Below are 20,293 nucleotides of genomic sequence, written 5' to 3' on the forward strand. Positions count from 1 at the left end.
AATATATTATTCTAATAAAATGTTATTAAAAATTTCAAATTAATTATTATAATTTTAGTTGGAATTTTTAATTTAAAATATTTTTTCGCAATTATTTAGATATAAACTTATTTCTTAATAAATTAATGCGAACTCGATCAATATTATATATAATTTTCAGATGATTATTATCTTCCTTGTCTTTCTTACAATAAACATTCCATATGTTACAATCCAAAAAAAAAAAAAAAAAAAAAAAGAAAGAAAGAATAAGAAAAGAAAAAACATTATAATAATTTTCCACTACGAACATTAATTAATTGTATAATTGTCGATGATGTGTAAAGGAAACAAGTTGTATAATATACGCGTGAAAGATAATTGAAAAAAGATCTAAACGCCGTTAATATATCGTAAATGGCGGCATCGAAAGACCATAGGGAGAGTCGTATAAAAAAGATTTCGGACATTTTCGTTGTCTTTATAATCCTTTATAATATAATTACAATTATATTATGTAATTAAATAATTATGTATAACTGCATAATTATTTTTTACGTGAGTGAATAATTGTATATTATATATAATTAAATAAATAAGTAATTATTATTATGTGACGAATCACACGATTGATCGCTTTGAGAAATTTGTTTAAATAACTAATTAACTATTTTATTGAAGATCATAGAGAAAAACGTGATAGATTATATTTTCCCGATTATTTTATATTAACTATATCGTTTTATTTCATCTTAATATTAAATATTTATTTTTATCAACCGAATATCAAATATTTAAAAAAATATTATCTATATCTTTGGTTTTTCTTTTTGTAACTCGTATATCGTATTTAAATAATCGAAACATCATCAGATCGTTTTTTTTTCTATGTAATCTTCGATTCCGAGTCGAACCTTTGAAACTCAAACTTTTATAAGACTGTTCTATAAGACTTTGTGTTTGTTTCCTTCCATTGCATTGTAAAGATCTCTACAAATCGAAATAATTATGTACGACTTATCTACGAACCTGTCACTAACAAAAGATGATACTTAAGAATTTTTCTCTCTGCTTAAGCCTTTATTCTTCTTTCATACAAGAGTCACATATCACATTCAACCATTTTTTCATATAATTATAAATCATGATTCATATGCATAATTTTATAACACTTATCGAAACCATTGCAAATAAGCAAAAAACACGATCGATATTCAATCGTGATTCGTGTAAAAGAGAGCTTACGATTGGGAAAATGTTAATCTTTGTGCAACGTGATACAAAAATTGTACAAATTGTCATTTATTAAAAAAAAAAAAAAAAAATAACGAAAAAACGAAATTTCTATATCTCGAAAATTTGATGTTTGTCTTTTGAAATTTGAGTTATCGAGGTTCGATTATGATATATAAAATATATATATAAAAATGATTTATATAACATAATTAATCGGCTTATCATTATACGTAAAGGGTTAATTTACACGGGGGATTGAAATTTATACATAAATTGTTGAAAAACGGTAAAAAATTCGTGAAAATTAGCCCTTGAAATTATTCGTCGTGTTCGTTGACGAAAATTTATTAAAAGTATTTGCGAGGGAGAAAAATAATAAAAAAAAAAATAAATAAATAAATAAAAAAGTAACGATCGATCGATCGAAAGATGGATAGATAGATGAATAATGAAATGTGTATGGATGAATAAAAGTGCGAGTGTATGATGAAAGATAAAAGAAAGGGGGAAAAACAAAGCGACAAACTAAGATGTTTTTAAGTAACTGTGATTTTTTCAAATATATATATATATATAAATATATATATATATATATATTATACATAAATATAACGAATTAATTTCTACGCATAATATAAACAATGAATGATAACTATATGATGATAATTATGAAGATGTATGTCGATGTCGCTTGTGTCGCGTGCGAACGTCGTAGAACATTATTTCGACTAATACACATATCGTTTAGAAAAGCGTTAATTAACGCTATTAATTAATACATCATCATCATCGATTCATTATTCGATTCGTAATTAGTTGATCGATCATTATCATTGCGAATATTCACGTCATGTGTCACTGACTCGAGTCGAGTTTGGACTTAAATAAAATCACATCTGATCTAGGAATATTTGAATTGGGTTCACAATTCTGAGATACGAAATAGAAAATAAAAGAAACTATACGATCAGAATCTAGGAATCTTGGGTTTTGTACGATTTTGTAATATAAAACTACTTCTCCACATGTTATAGTCAATAATTCGTGGAATTATTGAAATTGTTTCTGATAATGAAAGATTACAAAAATTAACAATCTATTTTCGTGGGAAGATAAGTTGGTAAAATTACGATTTAAAGACTCGATTCGGTGAACGATAGTATAAATATGTACGAATGGTGGTGCATTGCCTAAAGACTCTTCACGTATATACACTCAGTCCACACTTAAATACGAAGTTCAATTGTTAATTGCTTATGTAATTGTATAAGAGAGCCACGTGTCATCTATGTAATGTCATTGTATTCTGTAATACACACATACACCGAAGTACATACACGTATACACATATACAAACACACGTAGATTTATTGAATACTTTTCGTCGCCTCCCGTCGAAAGAATCGCTGTTCGCCATTTTGCGAATCTCTTCTTACTTTTTTTTTTTTTTCCCCTTCTATTCCTTTCATTTCTTTTCTTTTTCTTTTTCTTTTTCTTTTTTTCTTACAATAAATTTTTCACGAACTGTTCCTAATAAAAAAAAAAAAAATAAATAAAAAAAAAATAAAAAAAAAATAAAATAGAAAAAAAAAAATAAAAACGCCACTGTACCACGCTGAACCTATTGTTGAGCAGAACAAATTGTGTACGTATTAATGTAAAGTGAAAGCAAGTCGTCAAGCTTCTCGACGACGATTTTTCCACTCGATTTCGAGTTAAACGGACGCCATTGTATTCGCGATCCATTAGGGCTTAGCTCTGAATTAGGTACTTAAATAATTGACAATAGAAAATATTGTTATCGCCGTTCAATTCTCGGAGCACGAGAATTAAATTTTCATGCGTATTTTTTTGTTTTTGAATATTTGTGATCGAAACAGAAGACAATATCCTATCAAAATATGCGAAACGAAAAATGGACGAATGGAAAAGCTACTATCTAACTTTCTTTAAATCTATGTGATTTAGAAATATTAATAATATTAAATTTTTTCATATTTTATATTTGTGTCGATTTTAATAAAAAGAGGATTTAATATTGAGGATTAATTATTAATCGAACTTAACATTATTATATATTCTTCTATGATGAAAGAAGGAAGAAATATCATTTTCACAAATTTAAAAATAAATTTTGAAAATTTTATTTTTTTTTTACGCATCACGTGTACAAAATGAAAGGAAAATTATGATCAATTTATAGTATTATAATTATATTTATAGAAAATTAATTTAAAACGTAATTTAAAACAATATATTCTAATAAATTCCGAAAAGCCATATATCTTCTGAATTACTGATATTTGTAGGGAAAAAAAGAAAAAAAAAAAAATAGAATTTATTAAAAAATTTTTAACGACTTCCATTCCATTCCATAATAACAAAATAAAAGAATATTTCGAGCTCCAAGAGTTGGACGACGACTAGGGATTAATTGTCGCTATTGTTTTAAATAGCGCTAGCTTGATTTCCATATAGCCTAGTTGACCGTACAGCGAATCGATCAGTGCCCCATTCTTCGTTTTCCTCACGATTTTTCCCACTGCTCGACATAGGTGCGGCCCTGTCCTGAAAAAGAAGTGTTCATTTTTCGACGATTAATCCACTATGTGGAGAAACCGCGTACGCGCATGCGTACAACGTGTATCTCTTAAACATGCGCGCGCAGAGGCGAATGATGAATTTTCGGGGGTCCTCCCGAGAAATAGTTAAGAAAACTATGTTTCTAAATGGTATAACCCGATTAGACGAGGGGAAATAGATGCATATAAGTACAAATAAACAAGCCTGAACGAATATTTCTATAGAGCAGTACCATTTTCCTTTTTTATAACGAAAGAGACAAGAAACCATTTGTAAAATCAGGATTAATATTCTATAATAAGGCAATTAGATGTCCTTTATAATGTGTATAAATTTTTGGTTGAATTTTCGGTAAATTCGTATGCTCGTATGTAAGAGTGGGATTGGAAAGGAGTCGAATTTTGCTTAGATCTTATTATTATTATTATTATTATTATTATTATTATTTACAATTTTACACTTGATTTAGATGTGTATTTATCTTTGAAAGATCGAAAAATAGAATAAGTAGCTATTGTATTCAGACGTGTTTGTTTTAAATCTACTCTGTATGATTCAATTGATATGATGGATTATAGAGAATGTATTGAAATAATTGAAATAGTTAGTTAATTAAGCGAGTTCATTTCGAGATAATTCAAACATAATGCATATCTTTGTTAAATGATCAATGTTATATTCTCGATTTGCGTGTAACATGTAAAATGGGGGATCTATTGTATTTGAAGAAGTACCGTAGAACTTTAGAAGAATAAGAAATTTTATATTGCATTTTACATGATGGCGTTAAAGTGCAATAAATGAAAATGATGATAAATGGCGAGGCCCCGAAAGCCTATTTGAAATTTAGAAAGCCATCATTATTGTATTTTGAAATGAAGCCTCCATTGTGATTTTTGCTTGAATAATGTGTCATAAATAAAATTGGCTTCGGAATGATATAAAGTAAAAGTAATAGGTAACCTATATTCTGAACTTTATTCTTAATAAAATTAAATACAAAAATGAATATTTAATAAAAATTTTACTATCCCAAGCATGGAGTATTTTTTCCATTCCAGAAAAAAAAAAAAATTCGATTCCTTTTCTACATCAAATTAGTGTTAAATTCTTCCAAATGACATTTAATATCAAATAATAATAATAAAAAAAAAAAAAATTGAAAAAATAAATAACAAATAATAACAAAATTGAACGTAATTTTCTTTTGTAAATTTCTTTTTTTTTTTTTTACTTAAAACTTTTAATTCGATTAATTTTTGTAATATAAAAAAAAAAAGACTAAAAAATAAAATATTTACATCTTCCACGAACTAATGATTTTCTTGATGATGATAAAAATATTCTTAGCTATTCTAAAAAACAGAAAGAGAGAATTTGACCCACGGATTACACATTCGCCGCTGCCGATGATAGAATTTTTGGTCACAACAATAGGAAATGGCCGTAACCAGAGAAACAAATCGCTACTGGACCTGTATTTTTTTAATAAAAATCAGAAAAACGACCGTCTTGCGATTCTGCCGAACGTCATATTCTATAATAATTAAAAAAAGAAAAAAAAATAGAAACAAAAGCAAAAATAAAAAAAAAAGGAACAAAAGAAACAACGTTTATTTATTATAACGAAAGAGCACGAAAGAAGGAAAGAGGGAGATTGATGATCATTTTAATGGAAATGGAATGCTAAATTCTCCTTGTTTGTACCAATTTGTCAAAATCAAATCAAAAAAGAACGTACTTACGTACACACGTATAAAATATATAATACACACATATCCAACGTATACAGAGAAAAAACACTGGCTTACATACACGAAGGTTTCAGTTTCATTCGCGATAACAATCGATGGTCAGTCAGTTGCAGTTGAAAAACACGTGCCATTTATAAAGAAGAAAAAGAAGAAAAAAAAGATACACAATCTTGTACATATTATTTAAGAAAAAAAAAAAAAAAAAATGAATATTTGAACTACGATGATCTAGATGGCGCAACACAAGCTTTTCACCAGACTAAATACGAATTCTTAATCGTTAGGAACAAAAAGGACATTGTTCAACCTCCCTTTTCTTCTTATATTTCTTATTCCTTTTTCCTTTTTCTTCTTTGTTTTGCTTCTTTTCATTATTTGTCCTTTATACTTTTTTTTTTTTCATATTTTTAAATGTCTTGTTCTCTTCATTTTTTTTTTTTAAATTATTTTCATTTTTGATCACGTTTTTCGTTTTCACGTTTATCTTTGCAGAGGAACGCGTATAACGCTTTTCAATAGATCGAGCAAGTGTTTCTTGAGAATCTTTGTTTCGTTTTTTTTTTTTTTAAATTTTACTAGAGATTTCATAATAGAAAATAAAGAAATGAAAAAGAGAAAAACCGTGATAGATGAAATAGAAACACTTCGTATTATTTTTATTTTTCGATGTAATGATATTTTCTAAGAACAAATTTTGTCAGAATAAAATAAAAAAGACGGAATTTAGTTTTCTCTGTGTCTCATTTTATAGATTAATTAAAAAAATTAATAAAAATTTTTTTTTGTATTTGGTATAGAGTGAAAAATACAGATTTTTTGGTTTTCTAAAAAAATTTTTGGTGAAAAATAGATTATTTAAGATTTTGTAATGAGAATAAATTAATTTATAAATTTTTATTTTTTAAATTTTAGAATTTTTTTTTATCTAAATTAACTAACGAATTATATTATTTAATATTAATTTTATTATATATATTAAAATTTATAATAATCTATTTTCTAAAATACTGATTAACAAAATTATTTAAGATTATTATCAACAAAATTTTTATTTTATTTTATCGTCATTTTTGCTTTGATTTTTAAAATCTTCATTCTTCTTCATCTATAAATATTTTCATTATATTTATTTTCTATTTTGAAATAAGTTTAATTTCTTTAAAACTTGATGAACAAAAATAACTTTTTAATACGAACTAAAAATATAATTGACAAAGTCTATACAATAAGTTTTAAAGATAATATACTTTATATAATTGTACGCCATATAATCATAGTTTTTAAGGTGATAACAGCAACTAAAAGCAATAATAAATTGCGTACCGATAAGGCTTGTTCAAATAGAACGCACATTTTCTAAAGCAATATTTCAGTTTTGCAAAATAGAAATCGATATATCATCCATGTGCGTATCGCCACTGACATAATCGCTATCATCAGTGTCATCATCGCATTATTTCTGAAAGCGCAGTCTGCCTGCATTATGTGAGTATACACGCCATCTCATTTCTCTTAAACATAAGATAAAACGATACTCAATTTATTTCATTATTTCCTTGAATTCCCATCAAAATATCACTTCTCTGAAAATCATAAAAACCATGGATGGAAAATGGAAGAAATAGTCTTTCGTTATTTAGATGATTTCATCTTCTTTCAACTCTTTCAAAATCGAGCATATTGCATAAAAATTGTAGTTATCTTTTTGGTAGAAAGTTTATATTTATTTTACTAAAATTTATTGATATTGAAAAAAATTATTAACGTGATGAAAATTGAGAAATTGTCGATTATGAATTTAGCAATAGTTTCATATTAATTTTATTCGTATTCGAAAAGTTGTAAAAAAAAATTTTTTAAATTATAATTTTAAAACAATTTGAAAAATTTTATGATTAATTTTATAATACTGGAGTAATGAAAGCTTATGATATAAGTGAGGAAAAGAAATATTTATTAATTTGATTACGAATTATTTGTAGTTTTATCACATATTACTTATTTACATATTTATTCTAATTTTTTTATCTAATTTTTCTCAAATTCTTGTTAATATATATATATATAATATTTTCTATAAAAAATTACATATCGTATTGTGTAACAAGATGTATAGAACAAATTTGTAATACGGTATAATCTCGGTAAATACTACTACTGATAGTATTCATGATACTCGTATTGAAGGATTTAACGTGACAATTTAAAGATTTATTTTCTACATAGATAATATATCACTGATATATATATGTGATAAATTATTATTATTTGAAATATAAATTAATTTTATTTCAATATTTTAATTTCACAATAACAAAGAATATTTTAATTATTTTTTTTTGTTTTCAATCAAAATTATATTTAATTTTAATTAAAAAAATATAAACTTTTTACTGATCTTTATTGATCAACTTTTTTTTTGATTTTGTTATTATACTTAAATGATATACATATTTTAATATTGAAAATAAAAAAGGAAATGATTAAACATATGGTTATGGTTTAAACACGTTATCTTAAAAGTCAACTCAAAATCACTATACATTTAGTTGCACATTGAAATTTGTTTGTCCTGACCTTACTTTGATTTAAAAAAAAAATAGCTAAGAGAGTTCATATAATTTGAATGTTATTTTTTAAAGGTCACTCCGAGGTCACTTACATTTTAATTTACATATTAACTCTTTGACCTTTACATTATCTAATCTGGTTCGATCTATCTGTAAAATTAAGATCTTAAAGTGACAATATTTGAATAAAAAGTTGAATAACAAATACAGAAATATAAGTTTATTTATACAACAAAGTTAATTTATATGTGTCAAATATTTAAATATAAATTTTATAACATATTTGATTTAACAAAATAAAATTGAACTGTGACAAATTTAATTTGATACGACAAAAAAAAAATTGTCAACTTACATACTTAATTTTATTTTTAAAGAAAATTCTTTCAGTATTATTTTGCATATTTATCATAGCATTAATTTAATTTATCATTGTACCTTTGCATTGCTACCAACCAATCTCGTAACAATTAATCAATGTCTTTCAAAAGAAAAAATATATAATTAATAATAACATTTTAAATTGTACTTAAAAAAGATTTATTTAAATTGAAAAAAATGTTTTTCTTACAATAATTATGCTTTGAAGACAAATTCACTTATCTCTTTGTTGCGATAATTTCACTTTTTAACACTTTTACATGATTGCCACATAAGTTTTACTATTATCTATTTCAACACGGTACACTGATATATAACTAGAGCTGGAGAAAACTTGAAATAAATCGAAATGAAAAACGAATTAAAAAAATTTCCAAATACTTTATTTAAATCGTGAATAAAGATTATTCACTATTTATCTTTGAATTCAATGTAAATAAAATATTTATATTTATGTGATTATGTGATAGGAATATAATAATAGTATAATTTTAAAATATTATGTTATTTGAAGTATAATTTAATATGCTATTCCTTTTATTTTTATATTTCTTATATTTGAAATATGAAATACTTCAAAATGATATTTGTACGAATTAATATTAAAATATACATATATTTGAAATTCTATTATTCATTTAAATATATCTATTTATTCATTTTTCTAAAAATCTATTTCTCTCGATCTATAAATAACTTTATTAAGAAGAAAAAAATTATTTAAATCTTTTATGTTACGTCCATTACATCATATTATCGTACATATCGTTATTGTAACATCAAGTAAAAGTATAACTTTCACAATCGCTGTTTTTAATTCAATTTAAATTTATAATTAATTTCAGTATCACTTGATGACTTCCAAATTAATTATGTGTTACAATAAAATAAAAAAGTATCTCTGGAAACAATTAATATTCATTTAATATCCAAATATAATAATTGACAGTAAGACAATAAAACAGTAAGATATTACAACAAATAAACCGTTTTTATCCGCAAACTGTTGAATATTTTTGTTGAATATTAAATTTCGTCAATTTTAATTTATACATTTATTTGTATCGTGCAGAAAAAAAATAATATGCATTAAATAAATAAAACATTATCATTAAATAAAATTACATTAAAATAAAATTTATTACGAAAAGTTAATTATAATAATATTAAAAAACAATCAATTTAATACATATGGCATATGCAGAAATAATCTCTGGCGCGCGTAGTGTCCGAATATTAATGCACTGTATACAAGGTGACTTTTTTGAAAAATCGATTTTCGAAATGAAAACAAGCATAAAAATTGGTATACAATTCTGTAAAAATAAGACTTATTTATTAAGTTTTATATAAGCTATTTAAATTTATAATATAGCTGAAAAGAAACGTAGATAAAAATAAGATATCTTTATCTCTATTACACCGTCACGTCACTCATGTCTCCGTCTCGCTTTATCCAACGCCAACTTAAATTACTCATAACTTAATAAATAAGCCTCGACCGATATTTTTGTATACCAACTTTTCTCCTTGTTTTTACCTTTGGAATCGATCTTCCAACTGGGAATATGACGTGTCCCGTGAGTATATCAACATCCTGTATTGTAACAAACGTGCTACTCGAGTCCAATTCCCAGATAAGAAAACAGTCTGTCATACGATCGAACACGACACGCGTCATTTTTGTCAATATTGTTTACGCGTTATACGATTTTCGGATGATATGGAGCTCAAAATAACGGTGGGATGAACACGTGCCGCCATATTATCAGCATGGAGAAACGCGATCGATGGACGACGTATAAACGTGCGGGTTTCGATTCGACGGTTTCGGGATGATTTCTTATCGTTGCACGAGGTATACGCGCGTTCGCAACACGTTTTCACAATCAGTGGCATTGAGAACAGGCTGCCGGATACTAGTTTTACATCGCGAGTTCGATCGAAGGCAAACGTGCATTGGGAAACGTGTGGAAATTTGGTGGAAGAAAAAAAAAAAGTATGTAAAAACTTTACATAAGTATTTAAATATATTTTTATATGAATATTTTCGTAATATTATTTCGATTGTGGAATAAAATTGCCAATGTTTCTGCGAATGTTATATTTTGTTAAAATTTTGGTTTAAACAGTAAAGGAAAGAGATGGAAAATGCGAGGAGAAGAAAAATTGAAAATTTTTCTTTTAATGTTCTTTAATGTTCTTTTAACGATTATACGTTAAAGCGTGCATGGAAAAATAAAAAAAGAAAGTAAAATTTTTCGAAATTAATTACTGGTATTGATTAACTTTTTGTTTTTATTACGAAATATACAAAAGTATATTTGCAAAGATACAAAATGAAAAATACTCATAATCTTGTTTTTCTAAAATATATAAAATATATACATTGCTTCTATTCTTCGAAGCGATATTCTCGATATTCTTGATAAGATTTAAATTGACTATACCTTTTTTTTGATTTTATTTATTGTGCTCAGAAATAATTTTATATAAAGATACGGAAAGACGGATACGTAAAAAAATTTTCCTTTTACTAAAAAATTTGTTAAAAATTTATAAATTGAAAAACGAAATTGAACAAATTTTTCTTTTTAGTTCAAATTATAATTAAAGAGAGGAAGGAAGAAAGAATAGAGCAAAAAAAAACTTAGTGGAAAACAAAAAATAAATTATTGTACACTCGTTTTCGTAATGAATCCAACATAAGAAATCATCAAGCATTACTAATTTATATTTTTTCTTGAATGTATTACACTTTCTCTACGAACAAATGTTATTCAAATGCATAAAGCAACTCAATTAAGAAAGAGTTATTAAAATCTTTCCAAGATGTTGACCAAAATTTTCATTATAAAAAAATAATTCTACGAGAAACTATAAAGATAGAAAGTTGTGTGAAAGAGCATATATGTAGAACATACTGTATATTCACCAGTTTAGCGTGAAAGATTCCATTCTGAGAGAGTTGTAAGAATTATTCTTATCTCGATGACTAAAGAGAATGGAAGAAATGTTATTGATATGTGGAAAGGAGTGTTACTACTAAGAAACAAGTTGAGTAGGAAAATTGATCGATTTGGTTACTTGAATATATATTTGAAGAATAAGTTATCGATATAGCTTTGCATCACGAATATTTAAACTCGTACGTTCATCCAATATTGAAAAATTTTTTTATTTTCTATAAAAATCATGTTTTCCATACAAGTTTTAATCTTTAATTTCAACGAATTAATTTCATAATAAATTGTAGAACTTTTAGAATTTTGAATCAATTTTTAATAAATTTTTAATGAATTTTAATTTTAATTTAATTAATAGGAACAGTCGTTTATTTATTTCATTCCTTTGAAAGGGTTTTTATTTTCGTTAGAGTTTTTTTTTATTAAAAATTTAAATATTTTACTAAACTGATCATATAATGAAATAGAAACTTCAATAGATATTGTTCTATAAATATTCTTTTCAGATTTTTTTTTAAAACTGGATAAAATAATAAAAAAATCGTTACAAACTTATATATTTTGCATAAAAAAGGGGAAAATACGTTTGCTCGCGAAAAATCAGAGAAATAATGAAATTTTAATGTTAAACAATTTTTTATTTTTTACTCGAACGATCCCAATCTGAGAAATACTATTGATTGAGACTAATAATAAATAAATGAAATCTAAAGTAGTCGTTCCATTTGTTTAATCCTGTGATATACATGATATTCTATGATATATTTTTAAATATTAAGGTTTTCATTGTACTTGACTTTAAAGAATCTTTTAGAAATTTATGAAAAATAATTTATTTTGATAATATATATATATATTGCCTAAGTATTGATATTTCATTTATTATTGAATTCAAGGCTACACACACACACACACACATATATATATATAAATTTAGAAAAATAAAATAATCTTTATTAATCTCAAACAGTGATATATATCGATACCCATTATTTATCATACGTACATTATTCTTGTTATTATCACTTATTACATTTAAAAATAATTAAATAAAATATTAAAACACATGATATTAAAAATTAAATATAATATTAAAAGAGATATAATTTCCAATCAAGTTAATGCTTCCAATAATCATATTATTTCTTGTTGAACTTGATCTTGCTTGCTCGTCGTATAACTTCTTCAGGTCTCTTTGAAGTTTAAAGGCTTCTTCATTGATGACGATAGTGATATTTATCCTTACATCGATGCTCATTCTCGTGACGAGGCTCTGTGCAAATTTTACTGTTGTGCCCAATGGTACTGCAATTCCAACAGTAAAATTTGTCGATATTGTTCTTAGCGTAAATAGTATCATCTTCATTGTTCAACATCTCCAAAACGTATTCCGAAATGTGCGAAGGATTGCGTGAAGTCGTCATTGTTGCAGGCGTGAAGCACATTTTCGAGCCAGATGCGGCCGTGTCTTTTTCCATGAGTTAATGGGAAACGGTAGCAGAATATCCTTTGTTCTGAATTCTGAGAGGTTTTCCACTGCTACTCGGTGTCTAATGCCTCATATGTTTCTTTCAAAGACGGCAATTCTTCCCATTATTTGCTCACGGTAATCTGTCTGAGAAAAAATTAAAAATTTAATCTTTTTCCATTTCCTTAAGATAAGATAATTCAGTGTTGTCAACACATCTTCTGTGAATCATGAATCAAACGATTTACTCATAAATTTCGATTCGAATTTTCACGAATTTTTAATTGAAAAATTTCCGCCTGAAAATAGATGAAAAATTCTTCTCAGATGCGTCGTATCGTTTCTTTAAATATCTTGATAACTCCATAAACGTCCAATGCTAATTTGAAAATAGTGCATTCTTGCTAATAAAGATGAGAATTAGCGCAAAGCTAATGTATTTCTCATGTTAATAAAATCATAGAGTTAGAATTCGTAAAAATGATCGAAAATCAAGCTTCTCCCCAAATCTTTCATCGAACAAATATAATATAAGAGTTAACTACAATATGAGTTGCGATCTATCGTATATTGCTGTCACCAGTTTTTATTATGAACCGGAAGGGGTGTGGCTGTGTACGATTCCTTCAGGTTAGAAATGGTTAATCAGGTAAATTGAGTGTTTGTTAATTGCAATAGATAAGCGTTATATAGCTAATGCCGGGAGCTATTGAAAATGGTAAGCAATAATGGTCGTTAAACCTTGAGCGACAAAGGTATACCGTTATGGATTTACTGGGCTGAAGATTATTATTGAAGAATAAGATATTTGTATACGTGGAATTTTTATATTCATCCACTCGTCATATTTTTAAATATTCTTAAAAAATTCAATATTTGTGTTGTAAAAGTTTCTTACTAGTTTATTTTCTGCTCTTATGCTTTTCCAATGAAGATGAAAATTTTTGTACAAAATTTTACTTATTTGAACTTCAAATTCGAAGCTGAAAACGGATTATTTCTTTTTCCTTGCTGAAAAAATTGATTCTATATTTTTTCTAACTAATGAATATACGTAGAGTATATTACAGTTTAATGTTAATGAATACCAGCAGATGAGAAATTTTGAAAGGAATATTGAAATGAAGTTAAATTTCGATTCTGATAAAGAATCTAATTTTTTTAGATTTATTACTTATTTATCCCGAAGCTGAAGATCGATTATTCCTTTTTTTTTCGTTAATTTTTATTTAAAAAATTGATATATTCGTTTAATTCAATGCTCGTTTGTTCTTCAAAAATGGCAGATATAAAGATTCCATTGTATATAGATATATTGTCAAATTGTTCAATGATCTACAAATAAATTGTCACCAGATGAATTATTTAATTCTTTTCAATTTTCATACAAAAAATTAAAGAGTAATACAATAATACAATAATATATAATGTACTTACTATATGTAATTATTTAGAAGAGTAATTGAAGGAATTTTAATACTTGATATCGTAACAAAACTTATCGTTCAACTGACCCTTCTGAGCTCTTACAGTCCTTTTATACCCCAAAATTGGGGAAAAACTAGATAGAAGGGAAACTATGACCAACTTAGGGAAAAATTTTTCATGGGGAAATTTTTATTTTCCCGTTGGTCTCGAATTTTCTAGAAGCCAAGCTGTGCGTACGATCTTCAAATAAGGAATTTGTTTGATTTGATATACATCTATAAATAAAAAAAGTTTATGTTAATTTATATTAATCTTAAATAGTATATTTAGTGTGTTTAATAGATATTGAAAAAAATTAAATCCTTTTGAATGGTAATAGTCTACGTTATCAAGTTTAAAAATATTAAGTTATTGACAATCTAATCATAATATTATTAAATATAGAATAATTTTGATTAGTATTTTATTAAATTTAAAAAAAGATTAATTTAAAAATTGTCTTTAATATTAATAAAAATAAATGGCAATATTTATCTTATAGATAAATTATATGATTGACTCCATGATAAATTAAGGTTCTTATGAAATGATAAGGATTTAATCTTTTCAGTTTTTTCGATGTATGTTTTGGAATAATAAATTGAGATTATCTTACTTAGAATGTTAAAGTAAATTTGTTGGATAACAATTTTTCATTCCGTTTTCTGTCATTTTCGTATTTTGTGATTATTTATATACAATCAATAACGATTTTTTGAACGACCATGGAAAGGAAATATTTTCCATCAAAAAAAGGCATTTTTTGTAATCAGATAATCTAGAATAGAAATGAAATTAAAAAATTAAAATTTTTTTTTCTATGAAATAATAAGTAGAGATGGAAAAAAAAATGAATGATGTAATAATAATAGAAATCAAATAAAAAATAATTAATATAATTCTTAAAATATTAAAAAAATTATAATTTATTAATTCATTAAATATTATTAAAAAATTACGAATGAAAAATACAAATAATTATCCGATATAAAAATGGTTTAAATATCCGTATAATATTGAGATGTAAATAAGAAATTTAACATTTATAAATAAAATTATAGTAAATTATATAAATACATAATATATCATCTGTAAATTCTTGGAAATCTTGTATAAATTCTTGATATAAATATTCAAGTGTGTCAGTATTCGAATCATGTTAATTATGCATTTAGATTTAGATTTATTCAATTTATGTACATATTTTTCATACCATTCACGCAAGGTAACCAAATATTAATCTTATTTATAAAAATACTCGGAACATATTAATAATTGTAATTATAATTATTTTATTATTATAATCATTATTATATATATTAATAAATTATAAAAAGAATGATTTTTCTGTTACAATATTAATAACTTATTTATACTATATATATAATTGGATATAATATTGAATATAATAAAAATTCATTAAAATATTTAAATATAATTCAAAACTTAAATTAATGATTTCTTAAAAAAAAAAAAACATATTATAGATAATTAGATAAACATAGTCTTTCGAGTCTAATTTGAAAAATACTTTATTGAATTTATCTAATAATATTTGAGAAAATTTATATATATAGACTTTAATAATTTTAAATTCTATAAATTCAATAAATTTTCGATATTATTTTAAACATTATAATTTCCAAGAAATTAAAATTCTAAAAATATACATTTTTTATTGTACAGACATTTTAATTAAAAATAAAACTTTTATTACTTTTATTTATTATTTATATATATATGTGTGTGTGTGTGTGTGTGTAAAAATTATATTATTTATAAAATTAATATTATATATACATACATTCTTTTTATATATTTTGTGTTTCTACTAATTTCTTTTATAATTATTTCAATTTTAAAGTTACTTACCTTTTACAAAATATTTTAAATGATGAATTGTAGTGATCTTCAGAAATATTATATATAAAATATAAATATCACATATAGAAATTATCATATTAAAAAAGTAAATTTAATTGTCAAAACGAAGAATTCGTACTGCTAGATAAAATAATACTAATTCTCCCGGAGTTCTTGTAAGACTGAGGCTATCTACACAATAGCAGATATCCATGCTTGTAAACAAAAGTGATCGTAAATCACATCATTAACGTGACTTCGAGTTATGTTTATAATCAAACGACGAAATAAATTTCAAGCAAACGAAATCTGAACAACATTCAGCAAAGAATAAATTTTGAATATCAATAATAAATGATCTTGATTAAATTGAATAATTTTAAAATATTATATAATTCAATGAATTCGTAACTGGGCTATATACCTATCCAAATAAAAATACAAATTCATTTTTTCAAAAATGAAAAGTTTAAAAGATAATTATTTGAACGACTTGGAATAGAATAAAATTATTGATATTGATAATCATAAACAAAACCTATTTCCAAAACCTAAAAAAAATGTTCAATTGAAAAATTCTTAAAATATAATTAAATTTTTTTTATAAGATACATTTCAAGATACCAAAGAAAATTTCGTAATACTTATTTTTTTTAATATTTATTAAAAATATATAAAACTTTCATAAAGGACAGCAAAAAAAAAAATACAATTTTAAACTCGTTCAATTAATATATAAAATATTCGTAATAATTAAAACTAACCAAAAATTTCTCGAAACATAGTAATCTAAATCTAAACTTTGTCAAATCGTTTAAAATTTAATAAACTTCAACCAACACCATCGTATTCTAATCTTTGCGTTCGTTCTCTAGAAATCGAGAATTCAAAAGCACAAAATTAATTCTTCAGAATATATATCAATCCACCAACTAACGATCATCCAATCAGATCTAAATCCATTAACGGATTATTAACGCAAAACTCAATAACAAATTCCTTAAAAAAAAAAAAGAAAAAAAAACGAATTATTAAAAAGATTATAAACATTTGTACCACCAACCAAATTAACAGCCCACCTTTTAAAACTTTAAAAATCTTTTCGCAGGGACAAAAGAGCCGTCGAGTGGCTCCACGCCTCCACTTAGAGAGCAGGCGCATCCAGTGGCATCCAAGATATATTTTCATAAAGGCTGAGAAACGATCGGACGGGCACTCTCGCCCATGAGAGGACTTGGAGCACAATCCCAATCGAGCCCTAATCCAACCACGATCGGGGGGAAGAAAAGGGGTTATCCGTGTTAGTGCGCGTGTCCAAGGGCGTCGCCACTCGCGCCACTTCGTAGGGCGGCGCACAGGGACCGCGGTAGTCGCGGTGTGGACGCGACCCAGTGCTCGTGTTCGCCGTTGGAGGATCGTTGGCTTGAGAAGATGAGCCTGCCGCGCCGGGAAGTAAGTAAACCGCTGGGTGATTGTGTCGGGGGCGGGTTGGCGAGGGGGAGGAGGCCGATTCAAACGTCCCATGGGCGGTGGAGGACGATCGATCCGACACCGGGATGTTCCCCGTGGAAAAACACCAAGTTTCCTCGTCGCGTGTCTGAAAGCCTCGTGGATACCACGAATGGAGTCCGCGTGTCTGCGTACAGCGAGCTGGATGGAAACGTTTGATCGAACGTTGGGGGACGATGACTTGGAGGGGAGGGGGAGGGGGAGGAGGGAATATACGTGGTGGATATACGTGGTTTTTGGGAATTTATGGATTCGAATGGACGTGAAAATGGTTTTGGTAGATGGTGATTGAGGTTCGATTGAACTTTGTGGACTATGTAGATGATAATTTGAGGGGAAGGGGGAGCTTTAGATACGTGAACCTGATAGATGATTGAAGTTTGTGGACTATATTGGATGGTGAGTTGAGAGAGAGAGAGAGAGAGAGAGAGAAGATGGATAGGAATTTTTTAGAAATTTTAACTTAGAGTGAATATTATAACAATAATTGAATTTTTATTGAGTTGGACAGTATTTAGAGAGAAGGTGGTTTTGGAAGTTTGATACGTTAGTAATTCAGGTTTAATTAAACTTTGATGAATTAAAGAGAGGGGAAAATACATAGGAACGTAGTTTTAGGAATTATTGTGATTTGAATGGATATTGTGAATATGAGAGTTTAGTGGATTGGCAATTGAGTTTTGAGTGATTGAATTGAACGTTGGAGATGATATTTACGTGGAAACTTGGTAGATACTAATTGAGGTTTAATTGTACTTTATAGACTATGTAGACGATAAATTAGAGTTAGAGTGGATAGAAGAGAATGTGAAATTTTTGAAATTTCAATTAAGATAGAATATGAGAATTTGGTGGATTGGATTGAACGTTGGAGATAGTATTTAATGCGAAATTAGTTTTAGAAATTTATCATTCAACCGAATATAGAACGTGATTGAGATTTAATTGGAAACGATGATTTAGAATGGATACACGAAGGAGGGTGATTTATTTTGGATATTAAAATTTGGATAGTATTAGTCTTGAATGTTGAAAACGTTGGAGAAAATATTTAGAAGCTAGGAATTTTTAGAAATTTATTATGAGTGGATATTATGATATATAATCGCTATGTATATAGTTCTCAAAATTTATATTTAGAATAAATATTTTGAACAGCTGTGTAAATAATGGTGATTTAGTTGAACTTTGAAATCGATGAATTTAGAGAAAGAATAGATAGAATATTTCTATATTCTGAAAATAAATTTCAATTTAAAATCTAAAAATCTTATTGAGTTTAAAAATCAAATCCACTTGTGAATTGAGTGAATATTGTAAATATGAAAATTGTTGCATAAATAACTCAATGATTTTTTATCTTTGATTCTTGAACGTTGGTGACTATATCTAAGAAAACATGTATAATTTGATTAGATCAAATAATGTAAACTTGTGAAAGCTTACTAAGTAATGATTTTTTTAATTAAAATTTAGAAACAATTATAATCTAGGAGAAGGATAGATGAGAAAATGATTTTGGAAATTTATGATATTGTGGATATTGTGAACTTGAAAGTTTGATGGATATTTAAGTTTAATCAAACAATGGAAACGATAATTTTAGAAATTTATTGAAATTATTAAAATTAAATTAAACATTTACAAATATTTGGCGGATGATTAAATTATGATTGAATATTAGGAATGGTAATTTAAATGAAGGGTAAAATATAAGAATGTATGGGTATACATGGTTGTAGAAATTAAATTAGAATAGATATTTTAAAATTTATAATTCGAGCAGATATTGTGCATATGAGAACTTGGTGAATAATGGTTGAATTTTAATTGAAGATTGGAGAGAATGATTTCGAATAATGTGAATACTGGAACTTATGATTATGTTCAAAGTTTGACTGAGCATTGAAGACCACTAACTTGGAATTTGGCTCGTTTTGAAAACTTATAATTTAACTTATAATTTAAATGGATGTGAAAACTTGAAGGTTAATTGTGGTATCGATTGCTTTGGAATAATAGTTGGATGATATTTGGCAATAATGGAGTTTAGGAAATATAGGTCAGAATAGTGGTCAAAGTGAATCAGAATATACAGTTTACAGTTGGGTATGATATTAGATGCATGGTTTAGATTCGTGTAATTTGTGCTTTTAAAAGAATTCAAGGATTTTGTTCAAGTTGAGATATATAAATTCCTTTTGAGACTTTTTAATTAAAATTCTGTGATTGAAATAGAGTTTTTAAATGAAGCAGGATTTTGTTGAGGTAAAGATGTTGAGATACATATTGATTTTCTTTAGCTTGTCTCGACCTTTCTTCTTTTTCTTTAGAAATTTTGATCAGTTGAAATTATTTTTTATATTTATTGGATTAGTTAGATGATTCTTTAATTATATATTGTTGGATATATACAAAAATTGAAGTATCATACGTAATTTAAAAGTATTATTGTAAAATATGAGATTATAATAAGGTATAATTGTGGAATATTTAAATTTATTATAGGTAGAACTT

At 26.0% G+C, this 20,293-nt stretch overlaps 1 protein-coding gene and 1 long non-coding RNA gene across 2 annotated transcripts in view; one reads left to right on the forward strand and one right to left on the reverse strand.

Annotated features, from left to right (window-relative positions):
- Positions 1 to 10,333: 10,333 nt before the first annotated feature.
- The window catches only part of LOC100867488 (uncharacterized), a 30,903-nt gene continuing 20,943 nt past the window's right edge, over positions 10,334 to 20,293 (forward strand). Inside the window, exons 1-2 of the mRNA XM_012489517.3 lie at positions 10,334 to 10,502; positions 17,376 to 17,719. The gene's annotated coding sequence lies outside the window, so the exon portion shown is untranslated. The remainder of the gene's footprint in view (positions 10,503 to 17,375; positions 17,720 to 20,293) is intronic.
- Positions 12,402 to 16,459, reverse strand: LOC116414783 (uncharacterized). Its single transcript, XR_004225345.2, has 4 exons — positions 16,277 to 16,459; positions 15,021 to 15,182; positions 14,375 to 14,640; positions 12,402 to 13,084 (listed from the first exon to the last, which is right to left on the reverse strand). It is a non-coding gene; the product is annotated as an uncharacterized LOC116414783 (long non-coding RNA).

The sequence above is a fragment of the Apis florea genome, unplaced genomic scaffold, assembly GCF_048593485.1.
Source record: "Apis florea isolate Af1SG1 unplaced genomic scaffold, ASM4859348v1 contig_2272_pilon, whole genome shotgun sequence".
Lineage (NCBI taxonomy): Eukaryota > Metazoa > Arthropoda > Insecta > Hymenoptera > Apidae > Apis > Apis florea.